Below are 22,808 nucleotides of genomic sequence, written 5' to 3'. Positions count from 1 at the left end.
TAGGCCAGGTTCAATTGGTGGAAGGGTCTGAAAGAGGTCCAGTGGCAGTTGTGTGCTGCCAACTGAACAGTTGCACCCATGACTGAGTAATCCCACACAGAGCCGTGATTGGCAGAGCCTTCCATGTGCTTATGGCAGAGGTAGGCATGGGGTGGAATGGCAGTGCCTTCCATGGAGGGTTGGCATGGACTGGCAGAAGAAGCTGTGGAGCTCTGCTGCTTGAGCTGTGGAGGCTTATCTGGGGAATTCAGATTAGCCTGTGCGCTCCAACACATGCCAGCTGGGTGACCTTGGGCTAGTCACAGTTCTTCAGAGCTCTCTCAGCCTCACCTACCTCACAGGGTGTTTGTTGTGAGGGGGGAAGGGAAAGGAGATTGTAAGCCCCGTTGAGTCTCCATACAGGAGAGAAAGGGGGATATAAATCCAAACTCCTCCTCCTCCTCCTCTTCTACTACTACTACTGCTACTACTGCTGCTGCTGCTGCTGCTGCTGCTGCTACTACTACTACTATTATTACTTCAAATGTATAATGGGTTGCAGTTGGGATAAAGTAACACGTTTTCCTGTTTTTGCTTTCACATGCATCCGTGCAGGCAGCGATTGGAGCCCAAGGAAACAATCCAGGTTTCTGTCATGCCTTCGCATGGGGACACGTCTCTCTCTTTTATTTACTTCCCACTGATGTGTAGCTATGCAGGCGTGCCATGCCGATGTCTCAAAAATGGCCCTCTGCACTTGTGTAGCTACGCGTATGTAAGCTGCGAAATTTTAAAAACGGAAAACAGAGACGAATAAAGCCTTTGTCTGGCTGTTCGCTCGCATGAGGCTGCAACCTAGGATTTTTTAAAAGACTCACCTAGTAGCATGATTCTAAAAAACACACACACCCCACTTGGGGGGAAATAATACGCGGCAGACTTGTTTTACAGGTGGAATCTGTGCAAAGTCCACACACCCAAATTGGTTTTTTACTGTCTTACATCTGTGTTTATTGGCCTGTGCGGAAAGGGCCTAAGAGAGGGAAAGTATCTGTTCAGTTGTGGAACACCCACTGTGTGAATAAACACCGGATGGATGATTGTAGGTACGTGAGTTCAAACATTTCTGTTCATCAGTTGTTGGGAGCCCTGAATCAATCCACATCTTCCCATCAAGCCCAGAACAGGGCAAGAGGTACCAAGAAAATGGGCAGGCCCTAATTTTGGAATTCATTGCAGACGCTCCCCTTGTGAGACTGTGTTAGAGGCAAGCAAACGGCAGAAATGGGGGAATTGTTTTACAATGAGAAAGGAGCAGGGGGAAATCCGCCCTTCCTTCCAAGTCGGAGGGGATGCTCTTTGTCCCCCCCTCCCCAGCCCAAAAGATTGATGAGTTAAGTCACTTGGCTCAATCTCAACTTATTTATAACTGTAACTTAATGCTGAGATAAAAACATTAAAACAAACTGAGACAGATATAACCATAATGAGAAAAGAAAGAAAAGGAGAAGTGTTGTGGGGTGGGGGTGGGTGGGTGGGAACCCAGGCTGCTAATTCATTATCTGGACAATCTGGAAGCAGGGCTCCAAGGGGAGTTGGAAGGAGGGAAGTTTGTTTCACTCCCACCTGAATCTTCCTGTATGCTGAGATCATCGGATGGGGCCCTCCCGTTGATTGCCCTTGAAACCATAAATGAACTCCAGCACCAGTTGCTATGGAGGGTCCATGCACAGAAACCTCTTCCTCTTGTTGACTGCTCGGGTCTTTGTAACCGGGGCCATGTAAGCAAGACTCCTTGGTGTTGGAAGAAAGGGACTTTATGCTGCTCCCTGCCTCATCCTACAGAGGGTTTTTTTTACTAGCGAGCTAGTAGCTAGATAGGGACTTAGGAATTTGTCACCTTTAATCTATCATGCTAACTCTATCCCTTTGATGTAGACTGATACTCTTAGGGACTTCCTTCCTTGCTTCCGCCTTCTTCTCGAACCTCTCCATCTTACCTTCACCATGCCGAGGGAGAGGATGTGTCTCCTACGCATCCGCCTCCATCCAGCTAGATTAGATTAGATAGTGAACCTATCTTTCCACCTTTCTATCCAGAATGGAGTTCACTAATAAATACTCTTTTAGAGTATTTAGATTAGAAACTACAAATGACTCTGACTTTCTTTTGTGTGTGAAGTTCTCTCTAGCAAGCTCAGCCACGCGTGTGTGCCCAGGTAAGCATCCCTGTGTTTAGCCTCTGTGCCGCTCTGCTACTTTTCAAGGGAAACACACGCACCAGGTGTGGTTCTCCCAACACTCGGAATCAGCACTGTCTTCGTATGGGCCAGTTTTCTAGCTTGCTGATGCTAGGGAGTTCTGACAGGTTAGATATCCAGAGCAGGCTTGGTTCAAGCCCTGAGTAAGCTGTGCCCTGGCAGCTTGGGATCTGCACCATTAGGGAGAGGTGTGGTCACCCTTGTCCGGCTGAAGAGCTGCCCTGAACAACAGGGCAATTATTCATTCTCTGCTGCTCCAGGGGGCAAAATGGCCTCTAGCAGGTTTAAGTCCCAGGAGGGGAGATTTCCGTTGGATAAGAACATAAGAACATAAAAACAAGCCAGCTGGATCAGACCAGAGTCCATGTAGTCCAGCTCTCTGCTACTCGCAGTGGCCCACCAGGTGCCTTTGGGAGCTCACCTGCAGGATGTGAAAGCAACGGCCTTCTGCTGCTGTTGCTCCCGAGCACCTGGACTGTTAAGGCATTTGCAATCTCAGATCAAAGAGGATCAAGATTGGACATTAGAAGATGATGAAGAAGAAGAGGAGGAGGAGTTGGCTTTCATACCAATTTTTTCTCTTGTTTTAAGGAGTCTGAAAGCAGCTTCCCTTCTCTCCCTTCACTGGACACCTTGTGAGGCCAACGGGGCTGAAAGAATTCAGAGAGAACTGTGACTGGCCCAAGGTCACCCAGCAGGAGTGGGAAAACGAACTCAGTTCACCAGATTAGAGTCCACCGCTCTTAACCACTACAATTCGCTGGCTCTCTAGCGGCACTTCCGCACATGCAGAATAAGGCACGTTCAATCCACTTTCAATGCACTTGGCAGCTGCAGTGTGAAATAGAAAAATCCACTTGCAAACAATTGTGAAAGTGGATTGAACGTGCCTTATTCTGCTTGTGCGGAAGGGCCCTAGGTCGGAGAAGCTTCCAAATGGGAACAATGGGAGATGAGTGATGTGAATTTTAATTTGTATACCACCCTCCCCCGAAGGGCTCAGGGCGGTGAACAGCATAAAAATATAATACATCATAACATAATACAGTACATAACACTGTAATGCAATAACAAAGCTAATTATCCCAACAAGAGTAAACAATTTTAGTAGACCCATTAACGGTATACCAATAAAATTAACAAAATCAAATTAACAGTACCTAACTTGCCCATCAAGTTAATCCAACATAACACCATTTGCGTAGAAAACACAATAACAGTTTCATAATAACAATATCAAAGGGGGCAATATCACAGGGCAAAAATATCATAACATCACAACATGTATTATGATAACAGAAGCAAGAGCAATCAAAATATTATAATAAAAGCATAGTAACAATGATACAACAGCTTAGCATAATTTCAAATGAATAACACATTAAGATGGTGACTTAATCAACTACCCCATAACCTAGGATTAGCAATTGCCATTTATTCTCAGGAATTAACAGCTCTCAGCCAAAATCTTCTTCACCCAAGGAAGTGAGGAGTGGGAGAAAAAGTAGCATTTTTATCATAACACAGTAGGCATTTCTCCTTGGCTCATTCCGCACTTGCAGAATAATGCACTTTCAAACTGCTTTCAGTGCTCTTTGAAGCTGTGCGGAATAGCAAAATCCACTTGCAAACAGTTGTGGAAGTGGTTTGAAAGCGCATTATTTTGCGTGTGCGGAAGGGGCCATAGTTAACTTTATAACCTCTGACTACATGACTTGACTCACATAAGCAATGCCGGGGTTAGCTGGCCCATAGCTTAATCAATGAACTGGTCATAAAACTCTGACCTCAGTAACTAGCATGCACACAGTTAACCTCATCATGTCTGAATTGTGACAGACACTTGCAAATCCCAACAAGAGAGCTCAGAAGAGCTGTGACTAGCCCAAGGTCACCCAGCTGGCGCATGTTGCAGTGCACAAGTTAATCTGAATTCCCCAGAGAAGCCACCACAGCTGAAGCAGCAGAGCAGGGAATCAAACCCGGTTCCTCCAGATTAGAGTGCACCTGCTCTTAACCACTACCCCATTCCTGCTCCCATAGACGTTTAGTGTTAAAAAATTTAAAAGAAGCCCCTCTGATCATCCTGAAATGGTGCCCTGAAGAGTGGGCAGCACTGCTGTGGAATGGGCAGGGGAAGGCAGGGAGGGCTGAGAAAACAGGAACAAAGCCAAATGCATGATGATTCCCTTCGCTTTCCCTGCAAACGGAGAGGAAAAGTCACACTTCAAGAGCCTTCAGAAACTGTGAGATGCTCTGATTTGAGGTTGGGTCTATGTGCAAGCAACGGAAGAGCAGGCGCAGGCCAGATTCAAACCCAGAGGGGACGCACACTCAGTCTGAAGCAGACCAAAAGTGAGCAAAAGACTTTTGGAGAAGTGAGTATGGTGGCCATTTCCTCGCATCTTTACTTGCGCAGGAGCTAAATGCAAGTATAATTTTTGTGCCAGATCCCCGGCTTGACAGTGATAAATGCGAAAGGCCTAGCAGCCTTTCCTCTTTCATTTTATCCCCACAATAGGTGGGGTTGAGAAAGATCATCCAGAAAGCTTCAGAGCTAAGTCCTGGTTCCAGAGGCGAAGATCCAGGGGGGTGGGGGTGCACGATACATCCCAGGCACCTCTATGGGGTGTGTGGCAAGGGTGGGCGGGGGTGTTCCGGGGTGGGACAGGGGCGGAGGACGCACGAGTGCACCGGACACTCCCCCCCCCCCCGGTTCCCTGCCTGCCTGGTTCCCACTTTCCAATCACGAGGCCAAACTATCCTTTTAGAGTCTTCTGGATGAGCATTTGTCAGAAATGCTCTACTGATTCCACGCTCAGCAGTTGGACTAGATGGCCCGGATGGCCCCTCCCAATTCTATTTTTCTCTACGATATGAAATGGTTGACGTTTTGGTTGAATATGGATCGAGCCCCTTCTATGTGTGTGCAATAAAGTTCTTCCAAGCAGGCATTTGCAAAAAAAAAGAAAAAAAAGGAAAAAAAGAAATAACTTACTTTTAATTCAGACAACTTTGTGTCATAAACACTGTTCCAAGGAAAGTGCGAGAAATGTAGAAAACTGCATAACAAGTGGATTGGTTTGCTCAGGAACAGTCAGCTATGCCATGTGCTCAGTAACAAGTCAGAAGGAGAGAGATGTAGTTTTGAGAAGATGGCTGTCCTGAAGGAGGAGGAAGTTGGTAGGTGGAGTCAAACATAGAAAGCAAATAACACAACAGGACAGTCCTACCCCTATGGCTCACGCATGCAATACCGTGTTTCCCCAAATATAAGACAGTGTCTTATATTAATTTTTGCTCCCAAAGATGCGCTATGTCTTATTTTCAGGGGATGTCTTATATTCAGGGAAACAGGGTTAGGGTTAGGGTTAGGGTCTGTTCATCGGGCATGCTTCCAAACAAAAACTTTGCTATGTCTTACTTTCGGGGGATGCCTTATATTTCGCACTTCAGCAAAACCTCTACTACGTCTTCTTTTCAGGGGATGTCTAATATTCAGGGAAACAGGGTAGTCATCTATTCCAACAGAAATGGTGGCTAAATACACTTAAACAGTGGCCTGACTTTAAACTGCATGATGAAAAGCTTTACAGTAATAATCCTAAACTGAATTACAGACTTCTAAGCCCATTAATGTCAATGGATGGAGAAGGGTGTAACTGTGGCCCTTTAAGCCTGCATTAGAAACAGTCTCTTTACAGTCTTTGTCCCATGTGGGGTTTTGTGTATGCACAGTCCCCAAAGTGTCTCTGTCCGGGCTGATCTGCCATCCCCTCTGTCTCCTTTTCCTGTTCGCCATGATTTTCAGAAGTTGTCTGCCCTTTTTTTGTGAGGGGAGGATGGTTATGTGTGGTTTATCACTCGTTCACTGGACGGATGTATCATATGTTTTCAGACCGGACGGATGTATCATATGTTTTCAGACCGTTTTCAGACCGGGTCATCAAAAGGCACCGTTTCGAGGAGCGCCAGGGATGCTGCACACTGAGCGGCAGCGTCAGGGCGGCTGCGTTGTCACCGCCCCTGTAGTGGGGAGTTCCCCGGGACCCCGTGCTACTTGAGGAGAGTAGCATGGGGCTTAAGATAAGTGGGGAAAGGGCCAACGTGATACTGTATTACCCAGTTAAAGAGATTATTTACAACGCTGAGAATTCAGAGAATTCAGCAGCATTCTACTGAAGACGTAATCTATGAAAACGCTTTGTTATGCTGGAAATGCGGAGAAAAGATCGGCTCCTTCATACATACTTGGTGGTCCTGTAAGAAAATTAAGAAATTTTGGAAACAGATACATAAACACATACAAAAAATGCTGGGAATAAAATTTAAAATGAACAAAGAAACTTACCTGTTGAGTCCAGTAATTGCAGAATTTCATCTATCCAAACGTAATCTGTTTCTCTTTCTTTACTTATCGTCAACAGCAAGACGGTTGATAGCCTCACACTGGAAATTACCAACTTAACCTACCATAAAGGATTGGATCCATAAAACACAAGAATACTGCATCACAGATAGTCTATCGCAGCAAATCAACATGTCATCAAATAATGCAGAGACAATGAAAGACAGAAACTCAAAATGGGAACCATGGAAAATGTTTATCAAACAAAGATATAACTTGTAGTTCTGTAAGTTGAATGTTTATAGAAAAATTGTTTACTTGAAAGACTTGGTATGCGAATAAAAACTGAGAAATTATGAGTTAACTTATACAGATAACACTTGCTATAGTCTTAAGTCATAACTTGATGACAAAATGTAATGATACGAATACGTAAAGACAATTCAGGATAAGTGAATTTTTCTTTAGCATACTAGTTATATAAGTTATAATTACCAAGCTTGCTAAAAAAGCGACACAATGTTCGTGGAGAAGTCCATTCACTAGGGTGTGGGATTGAAGGTTCACTTCTATAATTCTATTCTACTCTTTTCCACAATGTTTTGTTCTCTTTCCACTCTTTTCTAGTTTACTTTTTTCTTTCCTTTCTATATACCTAATGTGTTAGTCTCACCTTTCATAAACTTTGTAATGACATATACTTTGTTAAGGGATCAAAATGAGATTCTTAGAAAAGGGGGATATATGAAAAAGAAAGAGCTAGGAATCATATATATTATCTCCAATGTTATCGAATGTTTCCATGAGATAGGATCCCAATATCAGTAATGTTGTATTTACCATTATTTTATTGTTGTACTTTTTGTTGAAAATTAAATAAATGGTTTTTTAAAAAAAGAAAACGCTTTGTTATCGTGAATGGTGTTATAGAATGGTTTTCCTCTGAATACATCATGTTCCAGAGGAGGAGTACAGCACTACTCAAGTTCCCTATTATTGCAGCTAGGACTGTTACAAAGAGAACTGTTCGATTCATACATGTTTTGTATACGTTTCTAGGGCGCAATGGTTTGTATGTTTACACTGTTCTAGATAACTGGGCACCTTTATTACTTTTTCCTTCACTAAGTAAATGGTTTAGCTCAACACAGGATTTTTGTATGTGTGTTTATGATAGCAGCAGTAGGACTGGCGGTGTTTTCATATTTATAATTGTTATCTAGTACGCTAGTCCTAATCATAATAGTTACATGGTCATGACCTTGGACTAGTCACAGCTCTCTCAAGACTCTCTCAGCCCCACCTACCTCACCTGGTGTCTGTTATGGGGAGAAGGAGGGAAAAGGTGTTTGTGAGCCACCCTGAGACTTCGGGCCATCTTTTTAATTCCATTAATTTTCATCACTGGTGTTGCCAACCCCCTCGTTCCTTTTTGCTTCCCTTTTGCACTGGCTGTTGATTTGAACCCTAAAAAAAAGGTTTCGGTTTGCTAGGATAACCAGAGCGAGGTGGGGTGGGGTGGGGAGCTGCCATTCTGATCAGAGCAAACGCTTGTCCGAAACTGAACCAAAACGGAAAAGGAAAGGCTGGGCTCCTTTGGGGTCCGCTGAGAAACGTGCCACTAGGGTCCCTTCCGCACATGCAAAATAATGCGTTTTCAAACCACTTTCACAACTGTTTGCAAGTGGATTTTGTTATTCCACACAGCTTCAAAGAGCACTGAAAGCAGTTGGAAAGTGCATTATTCTGCATGTGCGGAATGAGCCAAGGATGAATTGCTCTGCTCAACCACATTTTTTGGGCTGGAGCTAGAGTTGCAAGCGCTGCAGAATGGTATATTTTTTTCTGCCTGCCACTTGCCTCCCCATAGTGCCCGAAGCATGCACCTTTTATTTGCTGTCCTCTGGTTGCCTGATAGAGAGGGTATACATTCAGTCCTCTCCTCCTTGCTGGAGAGTTAATGCTAACAGTTTACTGAATAAGAAGGCTGTTCATTGGTCCCCATTTGGGTGTCTTTCAAGGCTGCCGAAAAGCAGGATGATTATTTGAACAGCTGCTTCCACACAGAGGCCTGGAGGCTTTTATTGATTCAAAATCCAGGGTCTGCAGCCTCTTGAAGAGAAGAAGAAGAGTTTGGATTTCTATCCCCCCTTTCTCTCCTGTAGGAGACTCAAAGGGGCTGACAATCTCCTTGCCCTTCCCCCCTCACAACAAACACCCTGTGAGGTGGGTGGGGCTGAGAGAGCTCCGAGAAGCTGTGACTAGCCCCAGGTCACCCAGCTGGCGTGTGTGGGAGTGCACAGGCTAATCTGAATTCCCCAGAGAAGCCTCCACAGCTCAGGCGGCAGAGCAGGGAATCAAACCCGGTTCCTCCAGATTAGATACACGAGCTCTTAACCTCCTACGCCACTGCTGCTCCTGTTCCTACTCTTAACCTCCTACGCCATTGCTCTTGGTCCTTAGTTAACTACCAAAGAGTCCATATCATTTTTGGTCTTGGTCTCATCGCGACGGCAAACCAAGAGACAACCGGGAGGCTCTTTGGGTAGAATGTTTATTCTCTCAAATGTTTGCTGGAGTTTAAAAGGGTCGCCTCGACTGGCAGCTCCATGAGCCCACACCTGAATATAGAAACTGATGAGTACATAGCTATGATACGATAGAAATTGCCCCCCACTTTCTCCTCCCTCGGGATGCTAGAATCCAGAATCCGGTGACCCCCAGACTACAGAGACCAGTTCGTCTGGAGAAAATGGATACTGAGGAGGGTGATCTGCATAGTGTCTGCTCATACATCCCTGCCCAGGCACTTGGATCAGAGGGGGAGGCCCACCTCGTGGTCCTGCCACCTGCGGAGGTGAGGAGGTGGGGGTGGCCCAGAGGGCATTCTCTACAGTGGCTCCTGCACTGGGGAATGCCCTCCCTCCAGAGGTTCAGCAAGCACCTGCTCTCTTGGAGACCACCTTCTTCACTCAGGCATTTGGCTGACTCCCCCCATTTGGGGAGGGGCAAGATGTACACCCCTCCCTTTTTGGATGGGTGGGGTACACCCCTCCCTTTTGGGGGTGAATGGGGCGGCTGGCTGAGATTTTACATCGGTTTAGCATTTTTAAGATGGGATTTTATTGTGAGACTTTTTTTTCAGGCTTTTATTGTAACCGGCCGCGAGACAGGGCGAAAAAGCTGGGAATAAATGTGAATAAATAAATAATACCTGACTGAGGCCTTTGCCTTTCCAGGGTCCACCCAAAAATCTCTAAGGGTTTCTCAGTCTGGATCTGGCAAGTCTACCCCAGGTGTTGGGGGAGGGGATACCTACTCATCATTCTCCAGGGCGAAGAACATAGGCTGATGGCCAAAGCAGTCGCCAGTCTGGATATTTTTGTGAGTCTCTTCATCCCAGGTTGTCTCTTGACCTTGGAGTTCCGTTGCTCTTCCCGAAAGCAGGACCAGTGATTCTATGATTCAGTGATTGTATGATTCCGTGATTAGAAAAGGAGAGAACAGGGATCAGTGCTATCAGTCGCTACAGGGGTCAGTGCTATCAGTCACAGACCAGGAAAGGGATTTAGGCGTCTTAGTGGATAGTTCCATGGGAATGTCAACTCAATGCATGGCAGCTGTGAAAAAGGCAGACTCTATGCTGGGGATAATTAGGAAAGGAATTGAGAATAAAACTGCAAAGATTGTCATGCCCTTCTATAAAGCAGTGGTGCGACCGCACTTGGAGTACTGTGTCCAGTTCTGGTCGCCGCATCTCAAAAAGGATATTGAGGAGATAGAAAAAGTGCAGAGAAGGGCAACAAGGATGATTGAGGGATTGGAGCACCTTCCTTATGAGGAGAGGCTGCAGCGTTTGGGACTCTTTAGTTTGGAGAGGAGGCGGCTGAGGGGGGATATGATTGAAGTCTACAAAATTATGCATGGGGTAGAAAATGTTGACAGAGAGAATTTTTTCTCTCTTTCTCACAATACTAGAACCAGGGGGCATTCATTGAAAATGCTGGGGGGAAGAATTAGGACTAATAAAAGGAAACACTTCTTCTCACGCAACGTGTGATTGGTGTTTGGAATATGCTGCCACAGGAGGTGGTGTGATGGCCACTAACCTGGATAGCTTTAAAAGGGGCTTGGACAGATTTATGGAGGAGAAGTCGATTTATGGCTGCCAATCTTGATCCTCCTTGATCTGAGATTGCAAATGCCTTAACAGACCAGGTGATCGGGAGCAACAGCCGCAGAAGGCCATTGCTTTCACCTCCTGCACGTGAGCTCCCAAAGGCACCTGGTGGGCCACTGCGAGTAGCAGAGAGCTGGACTAGATGGACTTTGGTCTGATCCAGCTGGCTTGTTCTTATGTTCTTATGAGAACGGTGTGCACTCACTGCCACCCCGTTCCCTGGCAGGACGGAAGGGTTTGAAGTATAAATATTTTCATAACATTAGGAGCACTCCATTGTTGCAGCGCTCCTTGCTAAACGGTGCACACTGTGTGAGCCTGAGTTGCCCCAATGAAGCCAACTGGCACCCTGCTCTTTTGGCGCACATGCGCACGTGGACCCATAATTGCAAAAGGCATTCTTGATGCAGCAATGTAGATGCTTGTAGCAACTTTCTCAGGGGTGGTGTTTTACAATGCACAAGTGTGCATGTGAGCATCTGTGGGAGGACGTGCCATATAAAAAATCTTGTTCAGTCACACATCCAGCTGCACCAGGGTGTCAATCCCCAGATCTGCAGATCAATATAGGACTCTACATTTCAAATCAGAAGTCTTTATTAACAGACAAAGGCAAAGAAGACTTCAGGTACAGTCTTTTATCCCCAAGATTCCCCCCTCCCCCCTTCCACACCCTACATCAAAGGCAAAGTAAAACAAGTCCAGAAGACTGGAAGGAATGCTTCAGTCCTCAGGTCTCAAGGCTGGAGTGAAGAGACAGCGCCAGGAACAGGCACTTGGGCACTTAGTTCGTTACATGTTGCAAATCAAAGGAATGTGGGAAACTGAAAGTAGAGGAGAGACATGAGGCCCATCAACAAAACAGAACACCTTCTGATGTCCGGAAGGGAGCAGCAGTGGCGCAGTGGTTAAGAGCAGGTGCATTCCAATCTGGAGGAACTGGGTTTCATTCCCCACTCTGCCGCCTGAGCTGTGGAGGCTTATCTGGGGAATTCAGATTATCCTGTGCACTCCCACACACGCCCGCTGGGTGACCTTGGGCTAGTCACAGCTTCTCGGAGCTCTCTCAGCCCCACCTATCTCACAGGGTGTTTGTTGTGAGAGGAGAAAGGCAAGGAGATTGTCAGCCCCTTTGAGTCTCCTGCAGGAGAGAAAGGGGGATATAAATCCAAACTCCTCCTCCTCCTCCTCCTCCTCCCTCCTCCTCCTCCTCCTCAGGCCCAGGCCTGTCAGTGCCCAGATGTCTTGCTGTGTTAGAATTGCAAATGTTTTCCTGTAACTGCTTGTCTGTTCCCCTTTTCCCTTCCTGGCAATTCCCTGGCGCCAGCTCCCCTGCAAGAAGGTGCGAACTATTCCCAGGTTGTTTGAAGCTCTGTAGTGCAAATGTGATGGTATTTGTAAAGCGCATTTGGTGTGGGACAAATGGGGGGGGGGGGGCTGAAGGATATAATCTCTGGATCTAAGCTGGAGAGCTTAGATCCAGCTTTCTTTTGTTACTCTACGCGTTGTAGAAATAAACTGCTTTGGGACTTTCATATGGTCTCTGTTATTTCCACGTTCGAGAGCCTGACACAGGGTTGCATTCTGGCTGGGTTTCCTAATGTTCACATGCACACTGGTAACCTAGTGGAGGGAAAAATCCATCAATGTGTATGTAGAACTGCAATCTCAGGCATGACCTTTCGAGTTTTGTAGTTTTTCATAGTCCAGGTCAATTCCTGATCTAGCTTTTATTGTGACATGGCTGTCACACTCCTTACTTACGCAGTTTGCAATAACAAGACAGAGCCAGTTGCTTACTGTAAATGAAGTTTACTGACTACAAGATAGGGCAGGGGGACTTGGATGCAAAAAACAAGAAAAATATCTTTCTAACTGGCTAGCTTCATTGGCTAGCGCTCAGATTGACTATCACATGACTAATAAGCTACTACACATAAACACACAGAACTCGTGCAGAGAGTAACAAAGAATATATACCCATTGTCTACGTGCAGACCTGGCACGTATCTCATGTGGGGCCTGCTTGACCAACAGGGATCAATCACCTGGTCAGTGACTTCACTAACTATTTTGTATGCACAAACATTAACTACTTCATTACTGGATTGTGTGACTGGCACTTGCCAAATCCCAACAATTCCCCACAGGCGGAATCGATCTAGAATTGAACTGGGACCATTAAATCACAGTACCTAGTTGATTCCAGAGTCACTCCTCATGGCAGCCGAGGTCTCGGGTTGGAACTGTGCTCAGAAGACGGGATCACCTCGGTGCCTCTCCTGCTCCTTGTTCCCAATTGGCTGTTGCTTTAGGGCGGGAACGTGAATGTGTGTTCCTGTTTTTGTTTGTTTTTGCGAAATGGCTACGTAGCTATGTCATCAAAAAGCAGTGCTCTACATCGCTAGAAACAGCGCATAAATGTGTGCCTATTAGTTGTATCATTGTTACCGCGATTTGCCAGGTAACAATAAGTGATTTCAGCTCAGCAACTTAATGAGGCGCAGGAAGCCGATGTTCTTCAAGCAGGGAGGTTCTTTATTGGCAGCTGATTTCTTGGCCCAGCTCAGCAAAAAGGACCCCCACATGGCTGTGCATCAGCCCTTTTATACATTTCCCCAGTAACCCAGAAAGGGGGTGTAGGGCAGCCCCACCCCCATAGTGCAAAAACCAGGAAGGGGGCGGTCTCCTTCCATCTAATACAGAGAAAGTATCCTAGAACGCCAAAGGGAGAAAACAATCCCTTTGCACATGCTGATGAGATCAAATCCCAGAAGGAAAGCTCGCACCTTCTTGCCTGAGGTGGTTCCTTGGGAGTGTTAGACAGAGACAAATGATCCAATGAATTCTTGGATCCTGAAAGTAAGGATGTGAACAGTCCAATGAGCTTCTGGATCCTGAGAGTAAAACTTCAAACAGTCCAATAGCAAAACAGGGTGACATCCTTTGTTAGTCAAAAGGCCCTTTTGTTGGTGAAGATGGGATTACCTGGGTGTTGGTCCAAACTGAATTCCAGGACTAACTTCCTTGTCCCTTAATATCAACCTTTCTGGCCACTGCTTTGGCCATCAGACACAAATTTCAAAAATAACATTTCTAAACTTAAACGTTAGGGAAACCTTACAGGATAAACACATGTACTTATACTTTTGGGCAAGACTTTACAGATACTTATTGGCATGGCTTTCTTAAATCTAACGATAACAAAACCTTAAACTAACTGAAGAACCTAACTAAACTAACATCCTAAACTGCAGGCACATCATAAATTCAACTTAAAAGGGGCTTTTATTACATCCTAGAAAGGCATAAACAAGAGGGAAAGTGTATAGCATTGGCACAAACATACATATGCGTTCTCTGTGAACCTTATGGAGGCTTCTGAACCACACAAGTCTCTGCGTCTGGGCATGGAGCCAGTGTAGCCAGGCAACCTGACTTCAGGAAAATATTTTGTTTATTTTCCTGGCGGTAACATCATTGTGGCTTCGTATGCAAGAAGAATTTTTTGAAAGGCATGTTTCTGCCCACCGTGAGTCTCCCATTCTGTGCATGCCCAAGACACTTAGCCATGATGGGCTGATGGCATGAATGGGAGAGTCACAGTGGGTTAGGATTCCCCATGAGACCAGGTTCGTCCTGTGTTCACCCTAGAACAACAGAAAAAGGTGTATCTCCCTGTTGGTTTTAACAATATAATGGGGAGAAGGGGCAGAGCTGGAACAGACATGAGTTGGACACAGGAGCCATGGGGAGTTCAAGAAAAACTGCAGGGGCTATCCTAGGTCGATTCTGACAATGGGGAATCGATCCAGAGGAGCACGATGCAGAGTAGGTCAAAATCCCAGAACAAGAAATGGATGGAACAGAAGATTTTTGCCCAGCTGAAAGATTCTTCAACTTATTTTAAGTCAAAAAGTCATGAGCCACTTCAGCCATCTTTAGAGGCCCTGCTTTGGGGGATTTCCACTATCTGAAGGAGGGCTGTTTCCAAGTTTCGGGGGGCCCTAGCAGACAGTACCCAGGGCCCTCTATAAGATTGCCAGCTCAGGTTTGGGAAATATCTGAGGGTGGGGGGGGGGGGTTGGAGCTTGGGAACAGTGGGGTTTGGGAAGGGGAAGGACTTCAGTAGGATACCATGACATAGAGTCCACTGTCCAAAGCGCCATTTTCTCCAGATGAACTGATCTCCACCCCCTGGATTACAGTTGCAATCACGGGAAAGCTCCAGCCAGTGAAGAGAGCAAGTGAGTAAAGTGGGAATTGAGAGAGATGATTCAATTGGGTTGACTGAGATGACTAACCGTATCATTTGAAGTGCATTTGTTTCGAGGTTTTTAAATACCAAGACATTTGGGCAAATTGGAAGTTCTGAAAAATACAACCAGAGGCTGATTTGTCCGCAAAAAAACCAGCAGTGGCGTAGGGGGTTAAGAGCTCATGTATCTAATCTGGAGGAACCGGGTTTGATTCCCTGCTCTGCTGCCTGAGCTGTGGAGGCTTCTCTGGGGAATTCAGATTAGCCTGCGCACTCCCACACACGCCAGCTGGGTGACCTTGGGCTAGTCACAGCTTCTCGGAGCTCTCTCAGCCCCACCCACCTCACAGGGTGTTTGTTGTGAGGGGGGAAGGGCAAGGAGATTGTAAGCCCCTTTGAGTCTCCTGCAGGAGAGAAAGGGGGGATATAAATGCAAACTCCTCCTCCTCCTCCTCCTCCTCCTCCTCCTCCTCCTCTCTTCTTCTTCTTCTTCTTCTTCTTCTTCTTCTTCTTCTTCTTCTTCTTCTTCTTCTTCTTCTTCTTCTTCTTCTTCTTCTTCTTCTTCTTCTTCTTCTTCTTCTTCTTCTTCTTTAATTGTGATGGCTTCGTTGCCATGAAGTGAAGTCAGATTCTTTGGACATACATTAAACATTTGGTTTGAATAGCACGTCGCTGAACACGGGCAGAGAAGCCAGGCCTGTTCCTTTTTGTTTGAATTGTGATAACGGAATTCACTGATAAGTGCACTGACGTCTTGCCATGTGTAAAAGCATTGCAAAACTATGCAGAAATTATAAGATGTTTTAGTTGATGTTTAAATGTTTGTTCAGGAAATACTGGTTGTGGTGGGTTTTCCGGGCTGTGTGGCCGTGGTCTGGTGGATCTTGTTCCTAATGTTTCACCTGCATCTGTGGCTGGCATCTTCAGATATGTATCACAGAGGGAAATCTGTTACACACTGTGTCCAGACTTCCCGCTGTGATACACCTCTGAAGATGCGAGCCACAGATGCAGGCGAAACGTTAGGAACAAGATCCACCAGACCACGGCCACCCAGCCTGGAAAACCCACCACAACCAGTTGAAGCCGGCTGTGAAACTCTTCAGCAATACACTTAAGAATATATATGGTACAGTAGAGCGTTATTGGTGCAGAGTGGATTTATTGCATAACTTCCTGGAGGCTGGCAAGTCTAGGCCTCACTCATATCTTTCTGCCCCCTCCTCTGTGCCCCCCCCCCCCGACTGTCTCTACTCACTGCCCTCCCACGGTCTGTGCTCAGTCACCTTATGTCAGGAGGCCTGTATTTGGGACTTTGCTGGTGCTGCTGTTTCGTTTCATTGGGGGGGAGGTTGGTAGGGGTTAATTGTATTTCTAACTGCTTTTTCTTTGCTGCTGTAGAATGTGTGGTGATACCAGGTGGCGTCAAGGTCATTGCCTGCCCATCTCCTGTTACCTCCTTGCACTTACTTTCTGGCGGGCTTTCCCAGGCGGGGGGGGAGGGGGGGACTGCCAGTTCTTTTATTATTACAGTTTGCGCGGGATTTCTACAGTCCTGGCTTTGCCAAGGTAGATCCTGAACCAATAAAGCTGCTGTTCTACAACAGAGTCTTTGTGGATTTTTGGGGTTCTGACATTATGTCTCCCACCACCAAAGGAAAATCACGTCTGTGTTTATTGGCCTGACGCTTGTAAGATTCTCTCGCTGCATGGTGCTTACAGCCGGGATCCTGCTGCCCATGATCACCAACAGCATCACCTGTCAGCGGCACCTGCCTTTCCCGATGATGCTGGGCAGCTGTGGAGGGGGAGCATTTCAAACAAGCAGACGAGGAAGGGCTGGCAGACACTTGGCTAGGGAGGTGTGTGTCTGGGGCCAGGAGCAGCTGCCACACTTCAAGGTATCCTGACTGTCAGGTCGGGGCCTGACATTCATTCATTCATTCATTCATTCATTCATTCATTCATTCATTCATTCATTTATTTGTTTGTTTGTTTGTTTGTTTGTTTGTTTGTTTGTTTGTTCCACTTTTATACCGCCCTCCCCCAAAGGGCTCAGGGCGGTTTACAACATGAATTCATACAAGTGGATACATAAAATAGAATGCTAAAATTTATACCAGTTAAAATGCAGCGCTTCAGGTTCATAAATATTTAAAACAGATGGCGTTCAACCTTTAACTCCTCTAACTCTGGGAGGGGAACAGCGGATCACAGTTGTTAATGGGCACCTATCAGCAGCCAGCCTCCCCAAAAGCCCGGCGGAATAACTCAGTCTTACAGGCCCTGCGGAATTCATTTAGGTCCCACAGGGCCCGGACAGCTGGCGGAAGAGCATTCCACCAGGCAGGGGCCAGGGCTGTAAAGGCCCTGGCCCTAGTGGAGGACATCAAACAGGAATGCGGGGGATGAATGATCCCTTTTGAGTTTACAGAGAGTAGTGAACTAGAAGTGGCCAGGGGGCGCCTTATCTCCCTTTCCCCAGCCTTCATCTGTCTTGCATTCCTTTTTTCATTGCTTTGGTTAGTTTGGGGGAGAAGTGGGAAAACAGGAGAGGGGAGAGGTGAAAGGGGGTTGCTGTATCTGGGATGCTCTCGAGCCGTGGTGGCGAACCTTTGGCACTCCAGATGTTATGGACTGCAATTCCCATCAGCCCCTGCCAGCATGGCCAATTGGCCTCACCATGAGGTGGAAGAAGTCCCAGACTCTCGGGTGCATCGTGGCCGGCTTCAGTACCTGAATGTGTGGACCCATTTCCCAGCAGGGCACAACGAATGGGTTGATTCCAAGCATGTCCGGGCCCCTCGCTTAGTGAAGGAGTTTCACCAGGCTCACCCCGATCGCCCGAAAGGGGGGCGGAATGTCAGGACCATGCCTGTCAATGCCTTGATGTCTTGCTGTGTGTGATTTGCAAATGTTTCCCCATTTCTACGGTCTCTGTTATTTCCACGTTCAAGAGTCTGACAACACTTACTCATTGGTTCCCCGCTCTGGGACATGGACAATATACCCCACTAAACTTTCCCAATTGGCCATGCTAGCAGGGGCTGATGGGAATTGTAGTCCATAACATCTGGAGTGCCAAAGGTTCGCCACCACTGCTCCAGAGAGTCTAGCCCAGTGATGGCGAACCTTTTAGAGACCGAGTGCCAGGGGCAGAGCAAGGGAAAACTGCGTGCAGGGCACATGTGCGCCCTGCACCCCTGCCACACCCCGTCTGCCCCTGCCCTGGAACATCCCAAAACACCCCCCATCACACCCCCTGGTATGCCCTCGCCATGCCCCCACAGGGGCACACTCCCAGTGCGTTATGCACCCGTTGACACCATGCCACTGCCGAGTGCCTAAACTGGGGCAATGACGCGCGTGCCCACAAAGAGGGCTCTGAGTGCCACCTCTGGCACCCATGCCATAGGTTCGCCACCACTGGTCTAGCCAGTTCCTCTTCAGAACTGACTTCTTTCCTCTAGCCAGCCAATGTAGCTCAATAAAGGCTTCTAACTCTTCAGTTATCGAGTCTGTATAGATTTATACATCTAGGGCTTGACACTGACATTTCCCCAAACCTGAGGCTACACTGGGATTGTCAGATCTGGGCTGGGAAATACCTTGAGATTTTGGGGGTGTATACCAAAAGGGTAGGGTTTGGGGAGAGAAGGGAAGGGGTGAGATGTAATTGGCCATGCTGGCAGGGGCTGATGGGAATTGTAGTTCATGAACAGCTGGCGAGCTGCAGGTTGCAGACCCCTGTCCTATACAATGGTTTTAAAATGCAACTGAAATATTAAAATACAATGACTTAGATACTTCCTGGGTGATCTGCCTGTAACATCTGACACCCCCTAATTAGTGATGGAGAAGTGAAGATGGAGGGGCTACAGAAAGGGTTGCTTTATGCTGTTTGCAGAAATAGGTGGACTCTCCAAGGGAAATGCATAAATGTTTCAAGAAGAAGAAGAAGGAGAAGGAGAAGGAGAAGGAGAAGGAGAAGGAGAAGGAGAAGAAAAGAAGAAGAAGAAAAGAAGAAGAAGAAGAAGAAGAAGAAGAAGAAGAAGAAGAAGAAAGGAAGAAGAAGAAGAAGAAGAAGAAGAAGAAGAAGAAGAAGAAGAAGAGTTTGGATTGATATCTCCCCTTTCTCTCCTGTAGGAGACTCAAAGGGGCTGACAATCTCCTTGCCCTTCCCCCCTCACAACAAACACCCTGTGAGGTGGGTGGGGCTGAGAGAGCTCTGGAAAGCTGTGACTAGCCCAAGGTCACCCAGCTGGCGTGTGTGGGAGTGCAGCAGGCTAATCTGAATTCCCCAGATAAGCCTCCACAACTCAAGCGGCAGAGCTGGGAATCAAACCCGGTTCCTCCAGATCAGTGTGCAGAAAGGATGTGTGCAAAAAGAATCAGTGTGCAAAAAGGATGCAGAATTACATCAGTTGTTCAAATATCTCTTAGTGGCTGTCCATGACTGCTTGGTCAAATGAACTGTGAAGGAAAGAAATCATACCTTCCAAAGCAGCCATTTTAAGCAGGTTGTCTGGAGATCAGTTATACTCCTGAGAGATTTCCAGCCACCACCTGGTGGTTGGCAACCATAGACCAGAAACTAAAAAACCTTGGTCATTGCCCCAAAATCTTGGGACTACCTCCTCACACACATCTGTCCATCTCCCTCTCTCGGTGAGGGGCGAGCCTCACCATGAGGTGGAAGAAGTCCCAGACTCTCGGGGGCATCGTGGCCGGCTTCAGTACCTGAATGTGTGGACCCATTTTTCAGCAGGGGACAACGAATGGGTTGATTCCAATCATGTCCGGGCCCCTCGCTTAGTGAAGGAGTTTCACCAGGCTCACCCCGATTGCCCGAAAGGGGGGCGGAATGTCAGGACCAGGCCTGCCAATGCCTTGATGCCTTGCTGTGTGTGATTTGCAAATGTTTCCCCATTTCTACGGTCTCTGTTATTTCCACGTTCGAGAGTCTGACAACACTTACTCATTGGTTCCCTGCTCTGGGACATGGACAATATACCCTACTAAACTTTCCCTTCTCACTAGACACAGTGTGAAACAGACTTTTCTCTGTGATGCACCTCTGAAGATGCCAGCCACAGATAGAGGCGATACATTAGGAACAAGATCTACCAGACCACGTCCACACAGCCCGGAAAACAGCAGATTTATAAAGAAAAGGGGGAGAGGAATCCGGCCGTGAAAGCCTTTGACAATACATTAAACATACCCAGCTCTCTAAGTTTCTCTTATTAGCTCCCTGCTTGTGTGTTTTTGCATTTTTATGTGTTGAATGTGTTTGAATAGTTTATATCTAATATGTATTTTTTAAAGTAACACTTGAAATGTTTTGTTGAAGGCTTTCACTGCTGGAATCACTGGGGTGTTGGGTGGTTTCCAAGCTGTATGGCCGTGTTCTAGCAGCATTTTATTTTGACATTTAACCTGCTTCTATGGCTGGCATCTTCAGATGGCTGGCATCTTCAGATGCAGGCAAAACATCAGGAGAAAAATGCTACCCATACAGCCCAGAAACCACACAACACCCCAACATTTGAAATGTTTGAAGGTCTGAGATTTATTTATTCATGTTATTTCCACTTAGTCTTTTCCCCTGAGATTCAAGCTGGATTACACAGTATAAGTCAATATGATGGGGCAACCAGTAAGCAATGGAAGAGGATAAGGACTGTCTAAATTAAAACCAAGCTGAAACAAAGCCACACAAACCTTCTAAAAGTTTTTGAGGCAGGAAATAAAATGTCTCTTCCATGGAGTTCTGCACTGTTTTTACTCCCTTTGGTTCCGTAAATGTTTTAGTTGCAGCCTCAAAATGTTTTGAATGAATGGCCTTTTAACAATTATTCTTTCGTTGAAATGTTTTCAAAATGGCTTCATTTGACTGTGCGATCGCTTTAAAATGTTCCCCGCTCCTCTCTGCCTTCCCTGAGCATCCTCCTTGGCACCATTTTCTGAGATCATGCTCTGTTCCTCCTTGTCTGTTCCTTGAGCATTTTTGAGCATTTCTATTAAGCATTGAAAGCACTGAAGCACTGATTCGACGATGTACTAAAAATGGGGGGGGGGGGGACCCATCACAAAATGGCATCCAGGAATCATTTCGAGGGGGTGAGTGCAACATACAGAATGGTAAAGTTCTGCATTAATGTTCTAGTGGCATCGTGGTAAAGTTCTGCATTTTAGAAATGTCTTCGGGGCTCAGTGTGGAAAGGGCCCATTAACATGGCATGTCAAATGATGCAGAAATTGCATAATTGCTGTATGTCAGCAAGAGACCATTTGTACATTTGATTGCTCCCTGCCTTGGGGACCCTGAACGGGGCTGAAGGGCACCATAAAACGTTTTAAATTTATAAATTCTGTCCTGAATATGTGCAACAGTCAAACTTTCCATGTTCAAATGTAATGATCCAACATGACCCAATCACCTGGCCTGTTCAGTTCATACTGAGTACCTTGAATGCCTGTCAAAAGTTTGCCTTTTTTCCCGCAAACAGAACAAGAGCCAAAATGCTGCCAAGACAAATACATTAGTAGCCATTAATATTGCTAAGAGCTACTTAGACAAACACATTTTCCAGGATTTTCGTAAGCCAAAGCCCCTTTTGACAGATCTGAAGGAAGCTTTGACTCAGAAAAGTTTCGACCCTCTGGAAAATGTGGTTGATCTTTAAAGTGTTATCAGTCTCACATTTTGTTCTACTGCTGGAGACCACTGTCCACCTAAAGCGACCTTTAAAAAAAAATCAGTAATTGCTATTATGAAATAGCAAACATGTCAATGGGTCTATTGCTCTGATCTCTGAATTACCAGCTCCCGCTTCAAAAGGAATAAATCCCTTCTCCTTGCAGAGTTATAAGAAGAAATGGCTTCGTGTGATTACCAATTTTTGAAGACAAATGTTTTCAGACAACTCTTCAGTTGTCTGCCATGGCAGGCAGAGGAAACAGCCACCACAGCTGCAGGAAGAGCCAATAACACTGTACAGGCGAATTCTGCACAACATAAATTTAATGTCTTTAGGTCGTTATTAAAAGATCTGTGTGGGGATTTTGTGTTCCCACAGCACAGGAGAACACAAGTCTGGTCAGCCAAAATGGATCTTTCCCCCCACCTGCTGCATAAAGCTCTTGTCAGTTTCACTGTTGTGCCTACCATTTTGTGTGCTGCAGCAGATTCTTCGAGGAAATTCCCTGCAGGAATTTAGTTCCAGGCCAGAAAACTTATGGGGCAAGTATATACAAGCATGCAGCTTCCTGTCGTCCCCCTATTGAAGCAAAGCAGCCCCCAAAGCAACGTCCGAAGCGTCAACATGTAGAATAAACGGTTTGCTTGGGTCCGTGTGTGGTTCCGAGGTGAAGATCCCCTTGAGTGCCTGGAACGCCCCCTGGCACTCCGCTGTCCAGGCAAGGGGCAACCCCGGCCTGGCCCCCCCAGGCCCGGTACCTTTGATGCGGAGAAGGTCAGTGAGGGGAAGGGCTACCCTGGCAAAGTCAGGGATGAAGTCCCTGTAGCAGTTCGCAAACCCCAAAAAGGACTGTAGCTGCCTGCGTGTGTGCGGGGCCGGCCAGTCTACAACAGCCTGAACCTTGCTCGGGTCCATCTCAACCCCTCGCCCTGAGATGTGGTAGCCCAAAAAGTCCACCCGTTCCTGGTGGAACTCACATTTAGAAAGCTTTGCAGAGAGTTCGTGTCATATGAGGCAGCGTAGCACCTCCCGAACCAGCTTGATGTGCGCCTGGATAGTCTCAGAATAGATCAACACA

This window comes from Sphaerodactylus townsendi, linkage group LG05, assembly GCF_021028975.2.
Source record: "Sphaerodactylus townsendi isolate TG3544 linkage group LG05, MPM_Stown_v2.3, whole genome shotgun sequence".
NCBI lineage: Eukaryota > Metazoa > Chordata > Lepidosauria > Squamata > Sphaerodactylidae > Sphaerodactylus > Sphaerodactylus townsendi.
Note: the sequence above shows the minus strand (reverse complement) of the source record.